Below are 25,651 nucleotides of genomic sequence, written 5' to 3'. Positions count from 1 at the left end.
CTCTTTGTTCTCCGCGACAAAATCTTCTTCGGGAATTAATTACAACGAAAATATCGAACATTGAAATTTGCTGGAAAATTCATTGCTCGTTGTTCCTTTTAAAAATATCGTCAGGCGCAAAGCGCCATTGTTCTGATCTATTTTATTAAAAATGTTTGTCAAAGAATTTACTCAGTTTACGTCAGTCACCTTTTCCCGGATGCTTTAACCGTGATTAACTACCTCCAATGTTGCAATTGTTCCGATACAATTTTCATGAAAGTAGACATTAACGTTACGTTGTAAATTTAACAAACACGTCAAACTTTTAACTCGACGTTGTTCCGCGCTATTTTTACATCGGATCCTCTATTTTATAAAGTCGAATTTGCAACGCGTTTCGTCGAATTTCAACTCGAAATGAAAATTTACTTTCACGAAGCCGCGAGTAGGCGAAAATCAATTTTCACGAACCGGGAAGCTATGTAATTTCCAAGCGAAGAGTAGTTTTGTTACGATTCCACCGACTCGATTTCCATTTAGAAACGAAAAATGTCGAACCAGGTGAGTCAATTATTCAGGTAAATTGAATGTCGAACCATTGAATCGGGTTACGTGCCATTTTTGTTATCTACATAGGCAGCAATTTTAATCGAAATGCAATTCACTTTTTAGACGACACACTCGTGAATAAATGTGCGCATACAAAGAATGAAAATTTTCATTCGTAAAATCAGGTAGCTGCAGGTAACAAATAATCATCCTTCTAAACAGGCACAGGTGATCAACCTTTTCTCACTAACCTTGACTCATTGACTCATTAACAATAAGCTCATGCGATTTAACTCGTCTTGAGCACGGACAAGAACAAAATAATTTCACGAATATACTCCCGCAGAGCACCGAAAAGGTTAAGATTTATTACGTAACGATATGTTGGGAAGTAAGCTGCAAATACCAAACGGAAGTTATTCATACATCGATAATATCGAAGAGTACGAGCCTGAAAGTCTACTTAACCGATAAAATTACCGATCTCCGCGTATCGCCAACCTCGGCTATTATTAATCCCATAAAAATAGAGAACGTTTAAAAATAGAGACGATACACCGACCGCGACCTAACGTAAACTCGAGGCAACGATACCGAGCAAACAACGCGCGGCGCGTCTCGAATGGGCGCGTTTGAAAATGCTTTCCACCTGGCCACGTCAACAAATGGCCCCCATTATCGACGAGAGGACTGTTTAAGGCCCGTGGTTTCGAGGGTTGGGCCCCTCGATAACGATTTCCGTTGCGTGCGCCGCGCCAGGATGAGAATCCAGCGCCGCGGACCGAAGGTTAGCCGTGTTCAAGGCCACAGGTTGCGCCGATTCTCCTTTCTATTTTTGCGCTCGCAGGATCCACGCCCAGTTTCTTCGGTACGCGTGTGTGCGTGAACTCAGAAATTGCTCTGGAAACCCCGGGAACCGCCTCGTGATCGCAGCGCCACGGGTTCTCCCGGTTGCTCTCGAGCCATATATTCTGCGTTCGCGAGATAACGAGACCGTGCAAAAAGTAACAAAGTTCGGTGTAGTATCGTTGCATCTGCACGAAACGCGTTTAACAGCTGGCCGCCGTTTCGCGAGCAGGTAACTTGACAAAAAAACGGCGTTGATGGCTGAAACGGGCCAGGTTGAGCGGTGTATTCCACGGCGGGGAAAAAAAAGGATCTCTCGCGAGATGCCTATTGGGTCAGAGGTTACACGGTCAGGATTCCAAGTTACTCTCCGCGTTTCGGTGACTCGTGAAACCGCATTTCTCGCGATGGTCCGTCCGAGGTTCGAATGGATGATTTTTTCAAACGGGGACAAAATTAAAGGTGAACAAACATTACCGCTGGTTGATTTACTCGAATACGATGGCGACTGAGGGTCGCCCCTCGAGTTAAAGCATCGCGTTAACACTTTATTCACCGGGAGCCTGTCTATAGGCTTTTTAATTTCAGTATTTAGCTATTCGAATGTATTTACTGTGTCGATGATTGTCTACTCGCAATGATCGGTGTTTGGAAACAGACTTGGCTTTCAATGTAACAATATGGAGGATTTATTATCAACCTAGATTGGCGTTACGCTACTGTAGAAAATTTTTTTTTTCGGATTAAAGACGGTTTCTAAATAGCCCGATAGATAAAGTGTTAAGATGTGACTGGAGAGTCGTCTTTCGAGCGCAGAGGGTTAATTCTCACCGAGGAATAAAATAAAACCTGTCGAAACAGATTTCCGTGTGCCATCGGTACGTCCGCGTCCCATCCCGAAGGCATCCCCTGGCGATTCCCGAGTATTGAATAGCGCCGGACGGACAGGTGGGGCAAAAATCTCCATGAAAAGCACGGCCATCGATCTGGCCAGGGGTTGGAAGGGGAGCGATACCCGTTACTCCTCGGTGGAATCCACGAAAATGTTATTTCCCGTCCTTTTTGCAACGTAACCACCGGGACAACAAAGACGGGTAGCGTGAGAGGAGGAAAGGAGCAAGAGCGGCGAAAGCAGCGGCATCAGCAGCGGCCAGGTTCACCTTTGCCACGGCGAGAAAAGAGAAGAAAACGAACGGTGGAAGGTTGAGATAGAGAGGAAGCTCGATGGAAGGGGTAAGGTTCGAGAGCACGGTGCTACGCGTGGCCTCGACGTCGTTTCCTGCCGTGATTGGACGTTGGCTCGTGGCCGGCGTTCGCCATTCACCGGAAACCCGGCAGCGCCGGTGGAACGTTCGCGTGCACCATGCTCTCTCCCTTCCATCTGGTCTACTCCTTCGTCTTTCCTTCTCTCTGGAGGCTGCTGGCTGCCGAGGCATCATCACTGGTTAGACCGCTCTTTTTCTTCGCCCTGGCCCTCGCCCGGGCTCTCTTACCCCGCTGCGAATGGAAAGCAGGGAACGGAAACCTGTTCGACCGGTTTCGTAGGTGCTACCTGCGTCTTCGGTGTACGGAGAGCGGGCCTGACGAGGGGCCCTCTCCGTGAGTATAATTGTAACGATCGCCTCGATCGTCTTCTCCGTACACGGGCCCTGCCGCGGCTCGAGCCTCAACCCAGTTTCCATTTTCGTAGACGTGAAACGAGCGTTCCCGAGGTCTCCCAGGTACCCTAGCAATCTCCCTAGGAGCGAAGTATTAGGTTGGTAAGAATCGATGTCGGTTTTCGAACTTTCGAACGTGAACGCTTGCTTTTGGGATAAGGTCGATCGCACACGAGCGCAACTGATCAATTTCAAACCACTCTGAAACTAGTTGCACGCGAGCGTGGATCTAGGTAAAACAAAGATAGTGGAGTAGGTAAAACAAAGAGCGTAAACGGTTTGCAACAGCAATTTCAAATCGGTTCACTTTATTCTGTTTACGTTCCAATGTCATGCATGCTGATAGGTATACTTTTGTTTTTACTATTAATTTATGTCCGAGTGAAGTTATTTACTTCGCAATGGATACTAAGCAAGCATCTCGACCGCTACTTGCAAGGAACGATATTAACCAATTAATCAGCTGCCGAAAATGCGTTCAAAGAATTTCTCGATTCCAGAACAACAGAATTTCACGCTACTGGAACAAATTGACGAGAATGTGTAAATTGCAATCGATCCTATGTATCTTGATGAAAAAGTTATTCCAATTTGTGACATGTGGATCGAAATACATAGTTTGAAAAACCGACGTTATTTCCCTGCCAACCCAACATTTCGTTTGTAATATAATGGAATAAACGCTGGTCATCGGAGCTACCCAGAAGATGCGGAATGCAACGTTTGCGAAACGTCTGAGACCTGGAATTGGACGCTGTAACCATCTGGAAGCCACGAATACTACGAATAATAACCGCGAAAGCTTTGAATCTAAAATGGAATAAATAGTTCGGAATAAATGATTCCACTTTTACAGAGATGGGGGACACCAAAATAATCGCAACGGTCGCTAGTATTTTTCTGTCGTTGATCGTCGAGCTATATTCTACGATATGAGATTGCTCCTTCGTTGGAAGACCACAAGAGTGGAGTAACTTCGATGAAAAACGCATCTGTAACTAAGTTGAACGATCTCGAGCGCCTTAATGCCGGGCTTTAGCACTTAGTGCTATTTGATTCAGCAGGAAGCAGTCGAAGCTTTTTCTCTGGGCAGACATGGACCGCAGTTTTCTATTTGCTACATTTAACAATGTGGTTCGTGGCCGAGGTTCGTAGACGCTACCTACGCCCCAGCGATGGCGATGTGTTCTCGGTCACAGGCTACGCATCTCCGAGCTTGAAACCAGTTTCGATTTTCCTGTTGCCGTAATAGTTGTAAAATTATTCCGACAGGCTCATCTGGAAAGTACCAACATTGCGTATCTGGAGCGGCTTTGAAGAAAATATATATATATATATATATATATATATATATATATATATATATACTCTTAATATATCTGCGATCAGTCCTATAAGAATTCGTACTCTCTGTGTCTATCGAAGAACTTTATCTAAATTAAACGACAGGTTTGGTGTGAAGCTTATTCATGTATATATTTATAACGAAACATTTATTTGGAAACACCGAACCTGTCATTTAATTTAGACAAACTTGTGGGACTGACTGTACATGGATATATCTGCAAAGATGAAAAGCATTTCCTTGATAAAACTGGTGACGTTCCCCCGGAGGTATAAATTCTTAACTTAGGCCTGCGACGATAGAGCAATTCAACGTTTCTAATCAAATCTCGTATGATGCCGAGCTTGTGCTCGTGATCCCCCCATTAGGGATGATAGGATGACACTGTTAGGCTCGCGTGAAAAATCTGCAGACGATATCTTACGGCTCGATAACCGCTAATAAGGAACGTATGATGGGAGTTCCTCTCGTCATGGCACCGGTAAACAACAGGTTATCGGTAAGTTACCGTTACGATATTGTCGATTAACGAGCGAAATGACCGGCATACTTGGTGTCCGAGACCAAGGTATCAATTATGTACGGCTTGACGTGTCAAGGAAGATCGCCTGAGAAGGGAACGTTACACGATTCTCGCCTGTTCCAACGAGGAAAATTGATTTAGAAACACAGGAGCATGAATCGCGGCTGCGCGATGTAGGGTTTCGAGAAATAAAGCTTGATAAATCGAGAAGCCTGATAATTACACATTTTGAAATTAACTACTACGGTGAGCATTGAATTACATTTCGTCGAATGCGTATACTTTACGCGCGGTGGTGTGAGGCAGTTTGTAAATTTACGTGTAAGCCAACACGATTAGTTTTGCTCACTTGATGTCCCGTCACCCTAAATCTCACCAGCGTTTGGATGCTATCGCTACCGCGGTAGACAAGATAGCCACAGCTAAATAACGTGATATATTATGCGCTGTATTAAATTCGGTACGAGGAATGGTATAAAGATGGCCTGATAAATTACGAAACTAGATCCTAGTCGCATGTTTCGGGCGTAAAACTCTATCCGAAACCTAATTCGAACAAATTGAATCTAATTCGACTGGAATTAGAAAATAAGAGATTGTACGGAAGACTCGCCCGTATTTCCCAACGGACACCATCGGCGTTCGAACCATCGACTCGTCGTTTCTCGCTAAACAAAGCCCGAATCCTCCTAAGCGTGTAGTAATTAGGTGGCCAATCGAGTCTGGCACGGTCGTTTCGCGTAGAGGAAAACAGAGGGGACGTTTGGTGGCCAGGGGCTTTCCCCTTCTTCGGCAGTTATTTCCAAGCTCTTCCGTTTTAAGTGCTCAAGTGGATGGGTACTCTTTATTAATGTCCTCGCTTTTAAAAAGATAATGGATTACAGGAGCGGGGAAATGGAGCGAGTCGGCGAAGAACGACGCCCCTTTGACTCGAGGAGACGGGTTTTAGATAAAGGAGTATGGTAATTCGCTCAACGGAAACGGGAAACAACAACGGCGTTGTAAAATTCGATTTCTGTTCCTTTCGACCGGCCGGAGTAGACCGGGAACCGTTCTTAACCGGGGCCATTGAAATGAAATCACCGATTGAAATGACTATATTTTAATCAAAGCATTTACTTGCAACGAGCGCGCCTCTTTATTCATAGCCTGCCCAGCATTCGCTGCAGTTTCCTTTTCATCGTGTCGATCGCCTCGTTTTCGCGCTGAAACAACCCCTACGAGCGTATTTTCGAAGAGGCTGTGTCACGGAATAATTGCAAACGACGTAATTTTTAATCGATACTCGGACGTAAGGATTTTTTAAAGGAATGTCGTAACCGTACTGTCTCGAAGGAATTACTCGATTTCAAGGATTTTTAGCGATCGAACCATTCGTTTGCTACGGAATCCCTTCACGCTGGTGGGAATCCAGATACAAAGCTTGAAATATATTGAAATCGTTGAGATAAAACAACGTGGCCTGAAATTAGGTAAAAAAAAATTACTTAAAATTACTAAAATTACTTAAAAAAAAAAAAAAAGAAAGAAAAGTTCAAATCAATTAAAAAAATTAGGAATGTATCAACTGATACGCTTGGAAAAATTTGTTCTTTCTTTGCGTAGGTCAAAACCTACCCCTACGGACACCGAGGCCAGGACCAAAGAGCATTTTCATTTCAATATAACATCCACGTTCGTTTGAATAACCTATTTCTACAATTCGCTTTCTACGTTCTACGTAATCACAAATGAATTTTTCAATAGGCTTTGATTCTGTGCCAACCTAAAATGTAATTTCAGCATTCCGTTAATAGCGTTCAGTCAACGCGACAAAGATCACACAGGGGCGTTCCCATAGTTCAACGATGTTTCTACGTTAAACCGATTAATTAACCAACCCAACTGAAATTAATTTCGATATTATTATCGAATAACAAAGGCAGCCTCGTTTTAAATATTAACACGGAATTAATTGGCCGTGGTATGAGACAATCGTGTTGCGACACACCGCGATCGATGTTGTTGCGTGCAATTTATTTCGAAACGAAACTAGCTGAGAACCGTCGCGCGGTAAATCCGCATAAATTTTGTAAACCTATTATCGAGGTCAAAAAAGTGCTCTTTGTCACGGGCGTAGCGCCGCCATTTCGCTGTGCTTCCCTCCTCTCCGCAAATAATCCACCCGGGGGAAGATACTATCCTATTTAAAAGCACAACTCGCAACTTTCGTCGTTTTCCAAGCAACCGTGGAAACTGTATAACTCTCGACGGCCACTTATTGCCCCTAACTCCTGAAATTGCCAAGATAAATGACTGCCTCCTTTCGGGATATACCTGCTCGGCCAAGGCAAATCTTTCCTCCGCTTTTGCAATCGTTGATTTTTCGATCGATTTAGATGGATACGGAAGAAACGTATTTTTCTTTTTGTAACATCATTTGGTGATATACTTTTTTTAAAAATTACTACTCAAGCCGTAACGTGTCACGCGTTGCTGTCGCTCAGTCTGGTTAAGTAGAAAAGAAAGAAAATAGAAAGCAAACTACGGAGATTTAAGATTCTGAAGCTCCTTTGCATCGATACTCGTTCGTTAAATAAAATAAACGAATAAATTCTACTCGGAAAACCGCAACGCGTAACCTTATCCAAAAGTATCGGAGAGGTCGAAACGTTAAGTGAAACGTCCCGTGACCATCGACGCCCACACTTACGCGGTTAGCGTTTATCGATCGCCAGTTTCGGTAATAATTACATTGCTCTATGAATTCCGCAGGTGCGAACGGTCGCACTAATTTCCCGGGTGTTTTCGCGCAAGAGCAATTTATTACTTTCATTACAAAGTAATTATCGTGCTGTAAACTTTACACTGCCGGCGACAGTGTAAACGCTACCGTTTACGTCCTTTTGTTATATATTGTTCGGCGATACTGAGTCATTATTGGACATAAATATTATTTCGCGACCGTCGACGCCAGTATCGGGCCGATAACACCGTTATTAGAACGCGACGATGCTCGGGAGGATCGCAACGAAATAGCAAAACGATCGATGTCGATACAGGTGATCTTCGACGGTCGCTGATGTTCGAGACAGCGAAGCCTGGAGGTTAGATTCGTAGAAGCCGAAGTAAAGCGAAATAGAGCGAATTAAAAGCCTCTTTTGATGCGCCTCGTGCACAATTTTCCCTCGACTATCTCTTCGCAATTTCGGCCCAATTGACCCCGGTGCGAAACGGCCCAACCCCAGGAGGAATTCGTAAACGCGACTTTCCACCGACAAACGACTCCACCCTCGTCCTCGATTTTAATCAAACCGCCCGAGGTGGCGGACCCGCGTCAGAAACGTTTGAGAGGACATATCAAAAGCTGAGACGACTAACGCGGAAGAGATCACCGAGAGACACGAGTGCCGTGTAGAATCACGTAATTAAGTATTGATCAGGGCGGTGGCTTCTGCGGCAAATCCCGTTCCACCTGTTGCCAATTTCTGCTCGCCTCGGACTGCCATGATTCGATAAAATAACCGTTAAATCCTCTTTGATAATCGAAGCGACGCGACACCTCGGCCCGTCCGTGCTTCAACTTCCCCCGAAACTGTTTAATCCTGTTTCGTCGCGATTGGTAGCGATTTTAAAATACGCACGAACGTCTTCGCACGTTGCAGTCGAGTTTCCTCGATTAGTTTCTCGTTATCTAATAGTCGTGTCCCAGCTGAACGCCAGCTCGAGACGGCACCTTTTTGGATGGCACACTTGGATGCGTCTTCGCTGTATCCTAATCGCAAGAAGATATTCGAGCGGATGGTAACGTTATATTTCTTAATTACGCGAAGTTGCAGGTTTCTTCCTAGTTTCGAGAAGTCACCTTTACGTGGGAATGTAGTTCCAATGACGAAGTACCTCTCGAGAAAACGATCTAAACGACTTCGGCACACAGCTTCGAGACAGCTCACCGTATCTTCCGTTAGTCCAAAAGATGGCGACATTCTTTCCCCGAGTTATACATGTTTAACTTTCGGCTGATATAACGAGAAGCGCGGAGGTCGAATCTTTATCTCTGAATATAATCGCAGAAATGCTAGCTTCCAGAGGACCGTCTGTCACGGGACGAATCCAGAAAGGACAGCTGATGGAAGTAGCGCGTGATATCTTCCTCAAAGTTTAACGAACTTGTCAAAACTTTGCGCCGTGTCCAAGCGGAAGAAGGGACGACACGGTTGAGACAAACCGCGCAGATCGGATTGGCGAATTCGCGAATGTTATCATTGTTTTAAATTCGAATCGGTGGTTTCGACGAAAATGGAGCTGGCTAACGAGGTAATAATTGACGAAATAAAATCGAATAAGAGCCGAGTCAGAGTTGAGCTATCGTCGAGGTACAGTTAGGTATCCGTTCCGCGTCTAAAAAGTAGGCCAGAACTGTAGTGGCCTTCGTAGGTTGATCTTATGGAAACCAGTCGTTCGATCGGGAATATTAGTTTGAAATCTTAAACTATGCTAGGAAGACACGCGATAGATTCTCATCCATGACTCGATAAAATAGACGTCCTGATAGAAAATAGAAGATAGAATGAAAGTTCCACGTTTGCCAACGACATATACAGAAAATTTACTCTTACTGGAGACACCTGCGACGAAAAATTTCTTTGGAAATCAGCTCCAGGTTGGTCTACGTCGCGATTTCGTGGCTTACCTGAAACAGAAAGGAAAGCTCGAATTGGAAGAAGTTTCGAAGAAATTTTATTCTACGCGCGCGTCGCCGAGCTCTTACATTTCCACCGATACCGAGACTTGAACGAAAAAGGAAAAAAAAGGGAAAATGCACGATGCACAGGTAAGACAATACGGTTCCCCGGCGAGAGGCGGCCGAGAACGCAGCGGTCGAAAATGGGAACAGCCACCGTTTCGATTATCCGGTTTCGGAGCCGTTCCAGCGATCGGAGCGCATCCAATTGTCACTTAGCCCGAATAATACAAACACTCGGTCGCTTCGTTCGCGTTCGAAGTGACTCGGACAGAGTAACAGCGGGCGGCGGGCGTACAAAGGACCACGGTAGCTGCGAAAGCATTCACCGCTGTCGTATCCAACTCGACGACCCCGAAAACGTGCCGAACGCCCCATCGAATCTGCATTGTGCGATCTCGGATGCTCCCAGGGTCCCCCTCCGGCCCCCTCTGTTTTATTCCGCGAACACAGAGGCCCGCATTCCTCGGAACGAAACCGCGGGGCAATTCGAAACGGGAACGTCTCTATCGTCGTATTAAACGAGCAACGGTGGCACGGGGGTGGACCGGGGAAAACGATCGGGACAATCCGCAGGGCGAGCGTCATCGTCGGCGGGTTCATCAAGAGCTGACTCATTAGCTGACATTGTACGTGCGTTCAACTGGCAACTGCATTACTTCGCTTTGATGCGTACCTGACCGAGTGCAGCGTGGCTCCTGCACGTACACGCGATCCGCACCCACGCGCACCGTGGGGGATTTATATCTATGTTACGAGCGGACGTTAATTGCTCGCGACTAATTTCACTCCGGCTCGTCGAAATCTCCTGCCAGTGACACGCACCCCGCGGGACAATGGCCTTTGTTGCCCCGTTCGGATACTTTTTTTTTTTTGTTTTTACCCGGCTTTCGCGTTTTGTGTCAGTTACTGTTACCATTTTTTTTTTCTTTTTTTTTTTTTTTTTGTTGCGAACGCTGATATCGAAATTCAAAACGTTTAATCGCGGAGGATTAGAACGATTAGGAGCGGTGGATGATTCTCGAGGGTGGTCTTTGCGTCGAGCTGAAGATTGGAGATCTTCAAGTATCGTGTTGGTGTATGTGGCAACGTGCGACTGAGTCTTTGATTGGAATTTTTGAACCTTCGGAGGGACGTAGAAGAAATGAAAGAATCTCGCAGAGGTGTAGCGTATCGACGGAAGGATTCGAATGCGAACGTAATACGACAATATGCGTCGTATTAGCCATGGTGTTTTATCTTTTAAATAGAGATGATAGAGTTTTGATCGCATCAAGCAAAGACGCTTCTCTGTCTATAAATTAGGTCGATTGCTCGACAAGCACCGTCGCGGAAATGATTTAAGCTACGAAAGAAATTCAATCGTCGAATAAACTTCGTTCTAGCTGATTCTTAAGGAACGATGAATTCCATCCGAGAAATGGCACGAAGGTTCTTATAATACGCCAAATATCGATAGTTATCGCCTTCGTAACCTGAATATAGGAGCCACGATACCGACGAACCTAAGGACTATGGAGGATCCCGAGGGCTAAAATCCTCATCAAATTTTACCTTAATTGAAAAAGAGAGCCTCCATCTCACAATATCACAGATCAACTAATTTTGCTTAGACTCCGTTACTATCTGCCAAAGTCGGAAACACAAGTTTAAGACAATTGTAAAATCGGAGAATTTGCGAAGCTAATGCGTATAGTTCGACGTAACCATGTCGCCCAAGTGCAAAGTTTTGACGAGTTCGCGAAACTTGGAACAAGATATCGCCTGGTACTACCGTCGAGTATCTTTCCTATATACTTCACGTGTCAGACGTCAGCCGTCTAGAAGTCTGGCCACGTTAATATCGAAAATCGAAGATAACGTCCTTAATTGTTCTCGTTATATCGGCACGAGGAATAAAAATTCTATTCCACCGTTGATCTAAAAACCGAGTAGACGGATAACGATCGAACGTTATCGCGCGTTTAAATACATTTCTATCGTTTTTCTTCTATGTTTGTCCGTTTGACTCCCTGGTACAGCTTTCACGGCACACGTGACGCGGTATGATGAACGATGATCTTCGACGTTTGTCCGCAATGGAACAGAAGTTCGTATCAAACCTTCCGGTGACCGAAAATTGATGGTTCTATGGAAACTCAGCAGCTGATATTCAAATCGAGTAATTTCTCACGCAGAGAAAAGAGGAGCCCGTCGATTGGACTGTTATTGACACGGGGATTTGAATCCGAATCAATCGGGTGTACTACCGACACATTGACAAACTCTCAGCTTTCCGTGTCTTTCGTTTAAAAAGTAACTTTCTCTGGGGGATATTCCAGCGGACGCGCGAGTATCGACATCGACGTCGCTGAACGTACGAATGCGAATCACGCGTGATCGATGACGATCTCCGACGACAGTCCGTCTACGCTGAAACGGAAGTTCGCGCGCAACCTTTGGCTGACCGGAAATTGCTGGTCCTATGGAAACTCGGCAGCTCGTTAGAATCGGGTAATTTCTCGCGTCGAGGAAAAAGGAGTCGACCGATTGGTCCGTCGTTAACGTCAGGATTCGATTAAGGAATTAAAATAGGAAAGAAAATTGATGGAAAAGCATTAATAAGGGGTCGTTTGACTCCTTGCGAAATAAACGTTCATCTTTAAAAAGAAATTCTTTGCTCGTCGAAAGAAATTTAATGGTAAAAACGTCTCGAAGACTCTCGACGCGGGACTGTATCTCTATTATATTACGACATAGAGAACTCATATGTGGGTTGTTTGCGAATCTACGATAAGGATACCGCTCGGTACGTTTAGTATCAATTAGAGTATCCCCGCTAATAAAAGTAACTTTCTGTGGACTATTTCCAGCTCCATCGAGTCAGCGCAATTTTTCGTTGTATTTTCATTTTACCACTTTTATCGCGCACGTGTCGCGCGAGTATCGAGACCCGCGTCGGTTAAACGCATCGGAGCCCATTCGAAACGCTGGCTCGGAGAATTTTCGCTCTATCAGGAACCAATTCGGCCATGCGTGCTCGAAACGAGTTTTGCGAGCAGCGTTGCGTTAGGCGCGTCTAAACGATCAACTAAAACTGACGGAACCCCGAAAACTCGAAATTCCTGGCAAACTAACTGATCTCTGGCTAGTCGAATTATCTGGAGAAAAATGGTTTTGTCCCTAGCGGCGATCCGGGCCACGGAGCCGATAATTCCAAAGGAATGCTCGTAATTGGCGATCGGGTGATCGGAATGGGAACCATTTTACATCGCGAGGACTCATTGGTTATTATTTATGCTTAATTTGTGTATTGGTTTGTCTGGAAAGTCCATGCCTGAATATATTGGAATGCTTGAAAACCACGACTATGACGATATACACGACAATATATATTTGCACTATGCGAATGCTCGCGCTTAAGCAGCGCCGAACTGTAGCTGACCACATGCTAGTTTTTAAAATTGTCAATAGTAAAATTGAATGTCCCAGAATACTGGAACTATTGAAATTTAATATTCCAAGTAGGCAACTTCGAAGCAGCGATATTTTTTACACTGATCCATATCGTAGCTCAATTGCGAAACGATATGTGCGATGGCTAACAGCAAATGTGCCTTTGAATTTTGGTTAAAAATTGGCACGGACTTTCTGGACGATCCAATATATTCGGGAAGAAAGGAGGTCAAAATTCGATCTGTAATAGAGAACACGTTCAGAATTACGAGTTTGCGAAGCTAATAAATTCCAAATTGTTGATAGGTGGAATTTTACATCGACGATGAATTAATAAATCATGATGCGGGTGCTATAGTTTGTTTTAAATCTACGAACCGCCTCGAAACGTCTCGATGCGAAATATACGCGGAGTAAGGTAATAATAATTTAAGAATAGATACTTGGAACTACGCGAAAGTGCAACGGGACAAAAAAAAAAGGGTAGTTTCTTTGAACATCTGGAGTAGAAGACCCTTTCGAGAGGGAGAGAGCGCGAAATTATAGCGATCTGTTAAGAAGAGGCACGGTTCGCCGTACGTTGAACCCAGCAACCGAGCGAGAGCTGAATAAAAAGACGGGTTCACCGGCTGCCTCTCCTCCATCCGTTCATTCCTTGCTATAATCTTTCTTCTCTCTTCTTTATTCTTTTTTCTCTCGCTCACCGGAACAACCTGTTTCACAGCCTCCGCTGGAAAAATCGTCCCAATGCAGGGTACCGGGTGCAGCCGTGTACCGTATCGCTCCCTTCCCCCTCGTCCTCAGCTCCTTTCATCCTCGCATCCGCGCAATCGGCGCAGTAATCGAAACATTCGCAATTTCCCCGTGTCCTTAACGATCGACGCGAGAAACCGTCTCGGGAGGGAAGAAGAAGCTTGAAAACTGAACGGAGTTAATCGAGATACTGGCGGTTCGTTAGGTTCTAAATGGTTACATCACCTACGCAACTCGAAGGAACGGCGGCCACGAGTTCGATAAAATTATATCAAAATCGATCGATCGACATCAGTTTTACGGACCATTCGTTCCGAGTCTCTCGGGGAAAGTCACGGAAAGAGATAAGGATGCATTCGATGAACGATCCATAATAGATATAAACGCGATCGAAAAGATCGTAGAAAGTAAACGACGAAAACAAAAACAATGGAAACGCTTCGAATTTCCGAAAAGCTAAGGTTAAACGTGTCCTTTGATATATGATTTCAAGGATTCGAGCGCTATAAGCACCCCTGCGGATCCTGAAGACGTACAACAGATGACTTTCGATTTGTCAGCGCGGTACCATTATCGCGGTAGTTAGTATCCTTCTGTCGAGAGTAGAATCGCATCGAAACGGACGGATCATTAAAGCTGACTTTCGCCATTGTCGATGTCTTGCAGCACTAAACACGAATATGCCGAATATGCATAAACGTGTTCTTATATCGGATTTAGAACGCGCTGGACGAAATGGTCGAGCATGATCTTTGGAACGTTGGATTTGAAAATCGCACAGAATTTTTACAACGGCAGCAGAAGGAGAGACAACCTCGAGAGGTATCTTTGCTTTGCTGATTCGATGCCTGAACGTAGCCAGCCTTGGATTTCTATTCATCTCGGGAAAAGGATTACTCCGATGCATGTTGCAGACGAGATTTCAAAAGTTTGTGTTATTTACTATTTTATGTTGATTCCAGCGGATTATGTTAGTATTAACCCTTTGCGCTCGAGAGGTGACTCTCAGTCACCATTAGGTTTCACGTAGCAAATCTACAATACCTAATGTTTCTTTAGGTTTAATTTCTGTGGAGCTCGAAGTGTTAATAAAATGATTGTCGGCGAAGTAAAGGCGACCTGATTCTCAAATCTCGATAGCTCACCATTCGTGACAATAGAATGCTAAGAAAGGATCTCGAGTCTCTGGTAGACACTATAAAAAAGGCCTCGAGTGCAAAACGGTGATAGTTACTGCCAACCCTGAGCCCTGGTGGAAACTAACAAATAACAAAAATTGTTCTACCATGTTTAATCGAATTTGCACTCGGAGACTGAGGTATAAATATAATAATTATAATATCCTGACCTTTAAAGGTTCTTGCAAAATAGTGGAGATGTTCGATAGAAATTTCACGTACCTGTCCGACAAGTTGTCACAGCTGTGAGACTCCTCTACTGTATCGCTTTCATCTCACCGATCGTACGGGAATTTCGATTATCCGGAGACCTGAATGTCTCATCTTTGTGGGATAATCGAAAAGGTACTGTATCTCCTAACGTTACATTATGGTGTCTCGACCAACGCGAGACGAGTATCGCATGTACGAAGCGAAAGGCGACGTCGATGGACATTCTATTTTCTACGAGAAGATACTCGTTTCTCTTTAAAATGAAAAAAGAGCTCGAAGATGGTACGCGAGGAATCAAAGTCTTTTGAATAAATTGTTTTCCGAAGGCTTTGAGCAAACCAGGAAAAAATTGTTTGATAATAGTTTAACAATATCGCAATGTTTATAAATACGAATTAGATGTGTAGTAACCGTGCAGTATAATTTGGCGTGCACTCGAGTAAAACCTGTTATCGACGTGTCCAATCGTGAAATTTTATCTAACAATAACTCTAGTACATTCCGATCGGTGATTTTCTATGAAAATACGTGATTAGCGAGCTCGTATTTGCGAGAAAATCGCGCGCGAGCCGTAAAAGGCGAACGAAACAGTCCGATTCTGAGATTCTTGGAAATCAGCTTGTTACGGCTAATTATTGTAACGACCCACGGTCTGGACTCTACGCATCAGCCGTCCAAGTATCCCCGTTTATACTGTCGCGAGCAATCAACCATTTCCAAAGAACGAGGGTCTTCGCAGCAGCGTTAATATTCCACTTGTCGAGTTCTTAGCTATTTAAGGACAGGGATTTTAAGCTACCCCTATTCACGCAGGAAAACTCGAGGAATTTGCATCCGATCTTAGCAACAACCCAGTCATCGAAGCTTTCAATTTCTTCGAGTAATACCGAGGACGTTACGTTCCAGGTGAGCGTCCACGCGAAGATAGATCTCTCGTAAACGGTCTATGCACTTACGCAAAATGAAAAAATAATATTCTTATATTAATTTTAGAATAAATTCGACATATATCATATATTACATATATATTATATTTTATATTATACTCAACTTGTTATATATTTTCTATATTACTCTATATTCTAAATCCATAAAGTCTGCAGTCTATCGACGAGACATTTTAATTACCCAAGACCCAACACAGACAATTATCAAAATTGAAAACGATAAGGCAGTAAAAAGTGCCACCTTTCCACGTAAGAAAATTCTTTTTCCATTTTTAACACATTTTCACCCTTAATGAATTGAAACGAAACAAGGGATTCTCGATTTCTCGGTTGACGTGTTTCCGTTGGCACGTTTTATTTGCATAAATCGTGGCGCCCTCGCCGTTTTGCATTGTGCGTTTCGTTAGCCGCGAAGGGCAATGGGGCACGATAAACTGATGTTTGTCGGTTGAAGTCGTCGGAACTCTTCCGGGTGCCTTCCAACTTCGCGGTGTATCCCGCTGAAGGGCTTCGTTTCGGTGAAACAAGGACGGATTAAAGAGTCCGACCGCTGTTATTTGTTCGCTGAATTTCGGGAGCGTTTCCTTGTTATCGTTCCTCGGCGCTTTACTCTCCTTTTTAAACGTTCGAGGAAAAACGGTAACTCGGACAACGGTTCGATCGTTTCCACTCGAAACTGTTTTCACTTCGAGTTGCCGGCATCTCGACACAGTTTCGCGAAGCAAACATGAGCCGATGGTGCAAATGGATTGATATTTATCAATTATTAACTTACGAGGAATATTTCTTCGGTAGACTTCCTTACGTATTTTCTTTCTGTTTAACAGTTTGCAGGTTTGCACTCGATAATTAATTTTAGTGTAATTTATCGAGTAGGGTAGGTTTGCATGATAAATAGAAACAAGCAATACTCGACGATGGTTATTAGGTTATTGCATCGTCGGTAAAGGTTCATTGTATATTTATTCGAAAATAAATTGCAAGTAACGGAAGGTATTCTATTTGTACTGAAGCCACTAAACAATGAAGCCACTCGTTGTTCTCCTCGAACGGTATAAAAACAAAAAGCTGCAAAATCATAAAATCCATCGCGCGAATTGCCTCTACTTCTACCGTTCTACCGTTTAAAGATGATTAAAAACTTTTCGAACCAGTTAGAAACTTGCGTCGCGAGTTTGCGAGCGTAACGTGTTCGCGGCGTGCGCTGTGGCAATTTGAATGTTTATAAAAACGATGGTAAACGGCGGGCAAAGTTGGGAGCGCGCGTCGTGGGAAAGGAATGGGCCTGTAATTCGACGAGCCATTTATCGGTGAATATTCTACTTGTTCTCTTCGGGTCGCTTTTAGAAGGTCGCGGAAGCTCGATTGAAACGAGCGAGACGGCAGCAAACGCAGCGGCAAATTGCGCTTAAACGTTGATCCGCGATTACGCGATGCTCGGTGAACAAAGAATCGGCGCATGACCGTCACGGGTTTAGCCTCTTTTCGCCTATCTCGAAACAGGATCGCGAACTTACGCGTTCGGGTGTTTGAAACGCCGGGTGATAATTACGTATATTCGGAATAACAGCGGCAGGTTCTAGTTATACCAAGGGTCGATACTACGAGTAAAGAAAAACGTCCAGCCTGAATCTGCTTGGAAATTTGCTTAGAAAAAAGGCCGCTACGACGGAAGAACCACTCGCGAAGATGCCACGCACTATCGGAGATTACGTAAATCAAAAATTTATCGTGTTATTTATTTTTGTAACTGCGTCAAGATTCGTGAATTTCATTAAATTCACTTCCTGTGCTCGATTATCGCAATTAATTTGTTTATTTCTTCAGTGAAAAGCACTGTCAGTCATATATGAGCGACACGGCGATCAACGCGTTAACGAAGCGAACTATTAACGCCTTACTCTACGATTTACTTCGAGAAAATTGCTCTGGCATAATTCAATACGAAGTCCTTCGCGATGCGTGTCTTTCGCGTGTCTTTCGCGTTCGACTCTAAATTCGAAATTAACGAGGTATCAGCCAGGGAAAAGTATGGGCTTGAGATAAATGTGAAAAATGATGGCGGATGGCGCGATTACTATTACGCGCGATAGTAGCACGTACGGCAGATACCGAGGAGCGGAAGTAGGCTGATCGAAGGGGCGTGAAAAGGGCGTTTCCGATAGCCTTGGAACCAAACGTTCCTATTATACGATGAGGTTACGCTAATCTCTTCGCTAATGCGACGCTCGTGTCCTCTTCTATAGTGACTTCATCCTAGGTTAGGCTCGCGACAGAATACAGTTCGTCGCAAAACTCCGCGTATGTCTAATACGAAACCGAAATTGGAACATGGAAGACGACTTTCTGTTTGCATTTTCATGAAATCCGGGAAGTAGTTTTACTCTTTCGTTTTTTTTTTTTTTTTATCGAATAGCAAGCGATCGCGATGATAGTTGGGTCGTTATCGTCGCAAACCAAGGATTAGAGCCGCGCTAAACACGCTGTTGGTAAAAGTATCCTCGAAGGAGTATCGCATCCTCCCGACCACAAATGGTTAGCACCGTGCGGTTAGTTAGGTCGCTTCTGACCAAGGCTCTCCTTTAGTCTTACCTCTTATTTGCATGTTTACCGCGGCCGATTAATGCTTGCTTCGACGAGGAGCAACTCGGTACGGTACTGAAAAAAGTGCAAGAAGAATTTCTCTTGAAAGTTCACGGACCTTTCTACGGGTCGCTACAATACTCTGTTTATATGTTTATTGTATGTTGCGTGATAGATTGAAAATAAATTGTAAGTTAAGCCATCGTTTATTATTGCATTATTACAAAATATAAAATTCTTCGTAATTCTCGTTTGTTATTTTGATCAGGCTTTCGCGTTGATATTAATAGCGATATCAATGAATTCGAGGCACGTAATTATTAAAATTCATTCCTTCGAATGGAAAACCTTCCGACGATCGACTATCGTATGCTCGCGTCGAGATTACACGCCAATTAGGGGGTGCTGCTTTCGATGGGGTACGATCCAAACGATTCTCGCATTCTTCGAGTCGAGAATCGATCTTCCGGGCGTGTCGATCTATTTAAATGAAAACGAGCGCCGCGTGTCTAATTCGCGTGCTGCAGCGAAGCGAACGACGCTGATAGGATTTCATGGAAAATCGAATTCTCAGTTTCTCTTCTTCTTCCTTCAACGCACCCCGTTTCGAGATATCGCTAACTATGCTCGTTTCGAGGGAGACAGTGTTGGAACAGCAAGGAAATCTTAACCCTTCGGAACGAATTAACCGCAAAGTACGCTTTACCTCTTCAGAGGCGATTCTGTATTAGATTCCGATAGTAAAGCGATACTTTTCTTATTAACAACCATTTGTATGGAATTCGATTTGTGCAAGTATTATAAATATATAGAAATATTGTAGATAGAGCAGCCTACTCTGTGCGGTAGTTCGAGAAAATATACATCGCCCTGAAGTTAGAAAAAGTACACGGTGAACTTGATAAAAGGACGTAAATCCGGTTAAGCGTAACTTTCGCGGAATTAACGCTGCCGCGGAAAACATTAAAGGGTCGTTCGTTTGAAACGTTTACTCGATTATACGTGTTTCTCGGTGTTCGGCTAGCGTCGACAGTTTTTCCAGGTCGAAAGTTCTTCTTTTAAAACGTTTCTCAGCGCTAACTTTTCGATTACGTCGCGCGACCATATTGCGGACGGCGTCCCTTAGACGAGACGCTAAAACTGAATTTTGTTTGTCGGTAACTCGACTATCCGCACCTGACACAGGACTCCGGGTGCGGAATTTAAAGTTTCCCGACTAGGCGGATACCCGAATGCGCTTTTCCAAGTGTTACGGCGAATTTAGAAGCTCGCAATCAATGCTCCTTCGGTCACGTTCAAAGTATTGCGCGACGTAAGCACCGAGACCAGCGAGAGAAAAATCGAACGGGAACGAATCTTCGGTTTCTTATTTGCGGTGCGTTTCTTTCGATTTCGTAACTTTATCTACTCGCGGAGATCTTGTTGGATCGCGAGGGAGAAAGAATTCGAGGAAAGAATTCGGAGAGATGTTGGAAAATAAACAATTTTCCAAACATTTCCTCCGGTTCGTAGCGTTTGATCCTGTATAAGGAAGAATTGATTAACTGATAGAGATACCGCTTAGATTATTAATTGAACGTTACAGCAAACATTTCGCGATTGGCTGTAATTCAAATATTTCGGTTACTGAAACCGATAGAATTTAACACATTATCTGAAAGAGCCAATTTCCGTTAGGTCAGAGTTTACTTGCCATATTTGTGCAGCTACGATGAAATTCGTAAATAGCCTCGGGAAGTATAATAACGTAACACGAGCAACTTAAATTGGGTTCTTTACTTTTGGCAACCCACGAAAGGCTCCGCCGTCTCGTAATATAAAAGCAAACCGAATAGAATAAATGAAATCAAAGCCTGAACCACGAAACTATGTTAATTATCCGAGAAAAGTACATCTAACCAAATTACCTAACGTTCAACCGACAACTAATACAAACATTCACGAAACGTAGGAGCCACGATTCAATCCTAAACCAGAGGAACGCTCCGATTGGGCGCGAAACGTGTCGATAATTGGGTCATTTACCCAACATCGCCCCTCGATTTCCTGCGACTGTCCGCGTTGCGAGGTATCATCGAAACAAAATCGTCCAAACGGAGTGGGCGGACTAATGTCAATTTTCATCGGGATGGCGTGAACGCCGTTCGTACGCAAATTTTATCGTCCCGCTAGACGCCAGTTTTTGTCACCACGGACCGAATTTATTTGCCAGAAACTCCATTATTCGGTCAGCCATCGAATCGGGCCAGCCCGGTTGACGCGTTTATGGCTGACTCGATCGTTCACGTCACCGGAACTAAAGACCTCCTCGCACGAGCCGGTTAAAATTTCTGATTTGTCCCAATGAAACGTTACGAACGGTAATTACAAATACATTGCGATCCGGGACGATCACTTCTAACGGGTCAATTTCGAACCAGCGTTTGCGAAATAAGCTCGACGTTTTATATCGTCAGTCGAAGATTTTTGTTAGATTTTTGCCAACGTTTCGATACGATATTATTACTGTGCGATCATTTTCAAGAGGAAAAGGATAGTACTACGATACGATACTATAATACTGCTCCAATAAATCGCGTTACTTAATACTTAATTCTTCTTTACACATTTCACAATGGTTCCAAATGCGACAGGTAAAGCGATATAAAAAATAGAAGAGATATACATAAGTGAAAACTGAGACAAAAGCGAGGTCTGCGTACCAGGGATTAATAAAAGATAATAGGAACTACACGCGGTCGGGTAAAGATAAATAGTCACGGAAAAATAAGAAAAACGATATTCATCTCAAAAGATAACATTCTCGTGTATCTTGCGTATGTATAATAAAACGTAATCCCACCGTTCGATTTCCCAGTGGCAATTTGTAACCAAAGCACACACGTTCCTGAAAATGAGTCATTTTATCGTTCGACAAACCAGAAGCATGAAACGTGCACGACAATCGACGAGGATATCAGTGTCACGACCGTAATTCCTTGCCAGAGTCTACCGCCGTCGTCGGGATCCATGGATCCCGGCCCATTCCCATATACATGTTCGCGTTAATCCACTAGGAACACGAACGGTAAAACTTTATAAGTCCGAGATCGCTGTTGGCAAACTCGTCGGGAAGGGGTCAAAGAAAACGAATACGGGCACCGGACGTAGTCAATCTTCGCGGAAAATTGCCGCCATGACGTGGGCGAAGGGGATCGGAACCCAAGAAAAGGGGGGCGAGATCTTCCGAATAAATAAAGAATACGGCACGGAAGATCCTCTGTATGTTACACGATAATTTAGAAGCTGATCGAGTCGATATTCCTTGCTTCGTGGTATCTTTGAAGGAATCGAAATTATGTTAGAGGAGTGTAATACGAAAATGATGCACGCGAAGAGTTTGTACAGAATTCTATTGTTTCTTTCTACTTTCAATATCTGTGAAATATAACTAGGGGATGTCTTCTTTAAGCTATTACGATTTTCGGAACATTCGGTGGTAAAAATTTCGAATTTAGTTTCAATTTAGTTTAAATTACAGATTAAAATTATTTGATGGATAGATAGACGTAGGGCAGAAATAAATAGAAACCTAAAGAAAATAAAAATGAATCCGCGTTACCTCGAAACTGATTGTCCGTTTGATCTAGTCACTTTCTACCGATAAAATGAACATTCTACTGGCTGTAAATTGTAATCAGTTCAAGCTCAGACTCGAGTTCAATTTTTCAAGGAACATCTTCGTCTTCCGTTATACAAAGCTTCGTATCTTACGGTAAAGAACAAAAAAAGAGAGAGCAAATTTTAAACACTTTCGACGTCCCTCGATGATCACCCTCGGAAATTTCCTGGGTTGAACAACCCCCAAACGCCGTCACCGGCGAAAATCAGCGGTCCACTCGTTTCCAGGGGCCATCACCGTGGCTGCGAGCGTGTACCGTGCACTTAGCGGATAACCATGACGATCAACAGATTTTGAGGAACATGGCATGTGTCACATTGTGCCGGGATGGCGTCTATCAGGCCCGGTTTACAGGATTAAACGGAACGCAAGAATCAAAGCGTTGCGGCGCCCGTGGGAAGAACCCTGTCGAGCCTAACACGGTGCGATAGTCGTTAAGCGTCGTTAATTAATTTCGACTAATTACTAATACGCCGCGCAAACTTCCCTTAATTAGAAACGATTAATTCGCAAGCTATCCCCCGCGTTCACGGCCGATATCAATCGTTTAGGGTTAGAAACCTGGGGCTCACTTAACGGCGTTCGCCTACTTTCGCATGAACACGATCGAGTCGATGTCGATTACAAGGAGGACTCCGTGGAACAGGTTGAACCGACGATGAAACACGGTTAATTTCGAAAGAAAATTCTCGAGAACCAAATTTCAAATTACGTATACTCGCAGGTTTTCGACTAAAATGATAAATTAGATTGAAAAAGAGATTCGAAAACGTGGTGGATAGACTTACGAGGAAAGCTTTTCGGGTGTCCGTCTCCGATTGTTCTGATTTTTGGATATGTTTCAAAGGGGCGAAAAATAAGATTCACGTGTTTTTTTATATTGGCCCGTTTTCATAGGGAGTGAAACTACCCCCTAAAGTTTCAGCTGCAACAGGCTATCTCCGAAACTATCGTAGATAGAAGAACACTTTTTAAGAAAAAGTTTCACGGTTTTCAGTCGGCGTATAAAATCCAAAAATCAAAACAATCGGAGGCGGACACCTAAAAAGCTTTCCCTGTTAGTAGGAATTGTAGAAGGAAAATGAAAATTCGCGAAGAATTCCTGGCGAAAGAAAATTTACACGATGCCTCCGTGAAATAACGCTATTCGGAGGGAAATTTGACTTACGCCGCTCCAGCTGGAGCCAAATCGTCGCGTAGCTCGCGCAGAAGGAATCCCGGTTGCTCTCTGATTTCCTCGCGCAAAAATTGCCCGGGGTACAAATGGGGGGGAGACGCGAGCTCCGGATGAATTTATCGCTTACCTGAAACAGAAAGAGGATCCTGATTAGCATTCGCGTTATTGCGCGGATGCAAATTTTGCGAGGTCAGATTACGCGAGATTCGCGTAAAATATGCTGCCTTCGAAAAACTGCTCGCAGCTCGCGCTTTCGGGAACCGGCGAGCTCCGATTTTAAAGGTGATTTATTGAAACGGAAGCCGCGGAGAACGTTTACTGACGCTGGAAGACGGGAAATGGAGGAAAAAAAAAAAAGAAAGAGGCGGCGCGTGATCGAATCCTGCCGCGACTGATTAAGTTTCAGTTAAAGCGAACGGCGATCGATGGTCTCGCTGGCAAATGGTATTCATTGTTGTTGCAGCAACGTGTATATTATATACATATTTGTGCATCGTATTTCTCCATGACTATTCTGGTCGAAAATATTTACTATACCATGGCATTATCGCTCTGTAACAATTTAGCTGCACCCTGTATAGTAATACTTAGCATTCGCGACGGAAATTATTTTGCGAAAGCAGTTTGAATGAAAATCGCGCGAAATCGGTCGACTCCGAAGGTGTATATTTTTTTTTAAACAATTTCGAAAACGACGAAACGATGACGTAACCGGTGCGCCATTTTCGCACGAGCCGCAATATGTTTCAATTCAAACAAAATCCCCCGACGTCGAGCACGAAAATGATCGATTTCCCGTCGAATGACCCAGAATTATATCTAGCTTATTGAATCTGTGCGATGGAGCCACGGATAGCGCGATTTATGTCGTAATCGCTAGAAGATGCAGCAGCTGCCAACCAAGGAAACTATATTAAAACGTAAGAGGAACACGGTTTTAATTAGTTCTCTCTTTCTTTACTCGGATGGGAGCAATTAAAACCATTAAAGGTCGCCAGGTGTCCAGTTCAACCCTGGAAAATGATTCCCAGAGTCGTGGTTGGTTTCATTTGTTAAACTCAAACTATGTTATAGCGCGTTTTCGGTTTCTCGAACAAAACTATCAATGATCACTCGAGCCATAAAATCTCTAAAGAGTTTTAACTGCAATCTTCTGGAAAGAAACTAACTTCATTGAGTGCGGAAACTTTTCCAAGAACTTTGGACACAGCTCTTTATTAGTTCCAGCGCTTTCTTAGAGATCCTTCTATGGCCGAGTCCAAATGTTTCGGTGTTTACCTTCTAGTCTTCGAACTTTCGAAGGATCCGCGAGTCGATCGACTTCCTGTTAAATAGGTCTGGTAACCGGTTCCTCGCGCTTCGAGTCCAACCTAACGTATTATTAGTTTGACTCGAAACTTGTGAATACGCAGCTTGGAACAAAGTTCAATCCGAACCACACAAGAATTCACCTGTGTGGACTCGGACGCCGATTAGGTGAAATTTCGTTTGTTCTTTGGCAAAATGCTATTTGGTTCCTAATGACAGGACCCACCAGACGATGGTATCCATGTGGCAAATGGTCCTCGTACGAAATCGGTAGGGATGCTCGGCGGCAGCTTGCGGGCAGGTGAATCTCTCACCTGCCACGCACCTGGTAGATCCTTTCGCGTACCTGTCGGGGAACCGCTCGTGCCACAGGCTTCCAAAGAAGGCACACGAGCCACGTCCCTCTTTCCCATAAATATACCGCCGTGAACGCCTTTTGACGTTTGCTTTTCTAATACAGAACGCCGTAAACGGTGGGCCTTAACGATAGAATTTTGTTTACTGGTATCTCTTACGCGTTCTTCATTTAACACGTTCACTGCCAGACTAATATTCGTGAAAATTCCTACGAGGATAAATTCTTTTTCTATATAATTAGAAACGATGCAATCCTGCATTTGACCTTTAGAATTAATTTATTAATTACTATGCGCGGGTGACGCGCAGAAGGTTTTTCTCTCGAACGAAAAGAAGGAAATAAATATGGGAGATTACTGAACCGATCGAATCGCTTTTGGGAATGCGATCGCATTCAATTCGAACAGTTCATC

The 25,651-nt window shown here is 43.9% G+C and overlaps 1 protein-coding gene and 1 long non-coding RNA gene across 2 annotated transcripts in view; both read right to left on the bottom strand.

The window, feature by feature from the left end:
* Positions 1-25,651, bottom strand: part of LOC128887317 (nephrin) — a 360,575-nt gene that overhangs the window by 284,733 nt on the left and 50,191 nt on the right. The gene's annotated exons all lie outside the window — the stretch shown is intronic.
* The window catches only part of LOC128887338 (uncharacterized), a 47,159-nt gene that overhangs the window by 16,189 nt on the left and 5,319 nt on the right, over positions 1-25,651 (bottom strand). The window contains exon 2 of the long non-coding RNA XR_008460015.1: positions 9,496-9,575. This is a non-coding gene — a long non-coding RNA (uncharacterized LOC128887338). The remainder of the gene's footprint in view (positions 1-9,495; positions 9,576-25,651) is intronic.

The sequence above is a fragment of the Hylaeus anthracinus genome, unplaced genomic scaffold (assembly GCF_026225885.1).
Source record: "Hylaeus anthracinus isolate JK02 unplaced genomic scaffold, UHH_iyHylAnth1.0_haploid 11985, whole genome shotgun sequence".
Classification (NCBI taxonomy): Eukaryota; Metazoa; Arthropoda; class Insecta; order Hymenoptera; family Colletidae; genus Hylaeus; species Hylaeus anthracinus.
Note: the sequence above shows the minus strand (reverse complement) of the source record. Positions and strands in the feature narration are given on the sequence as shown.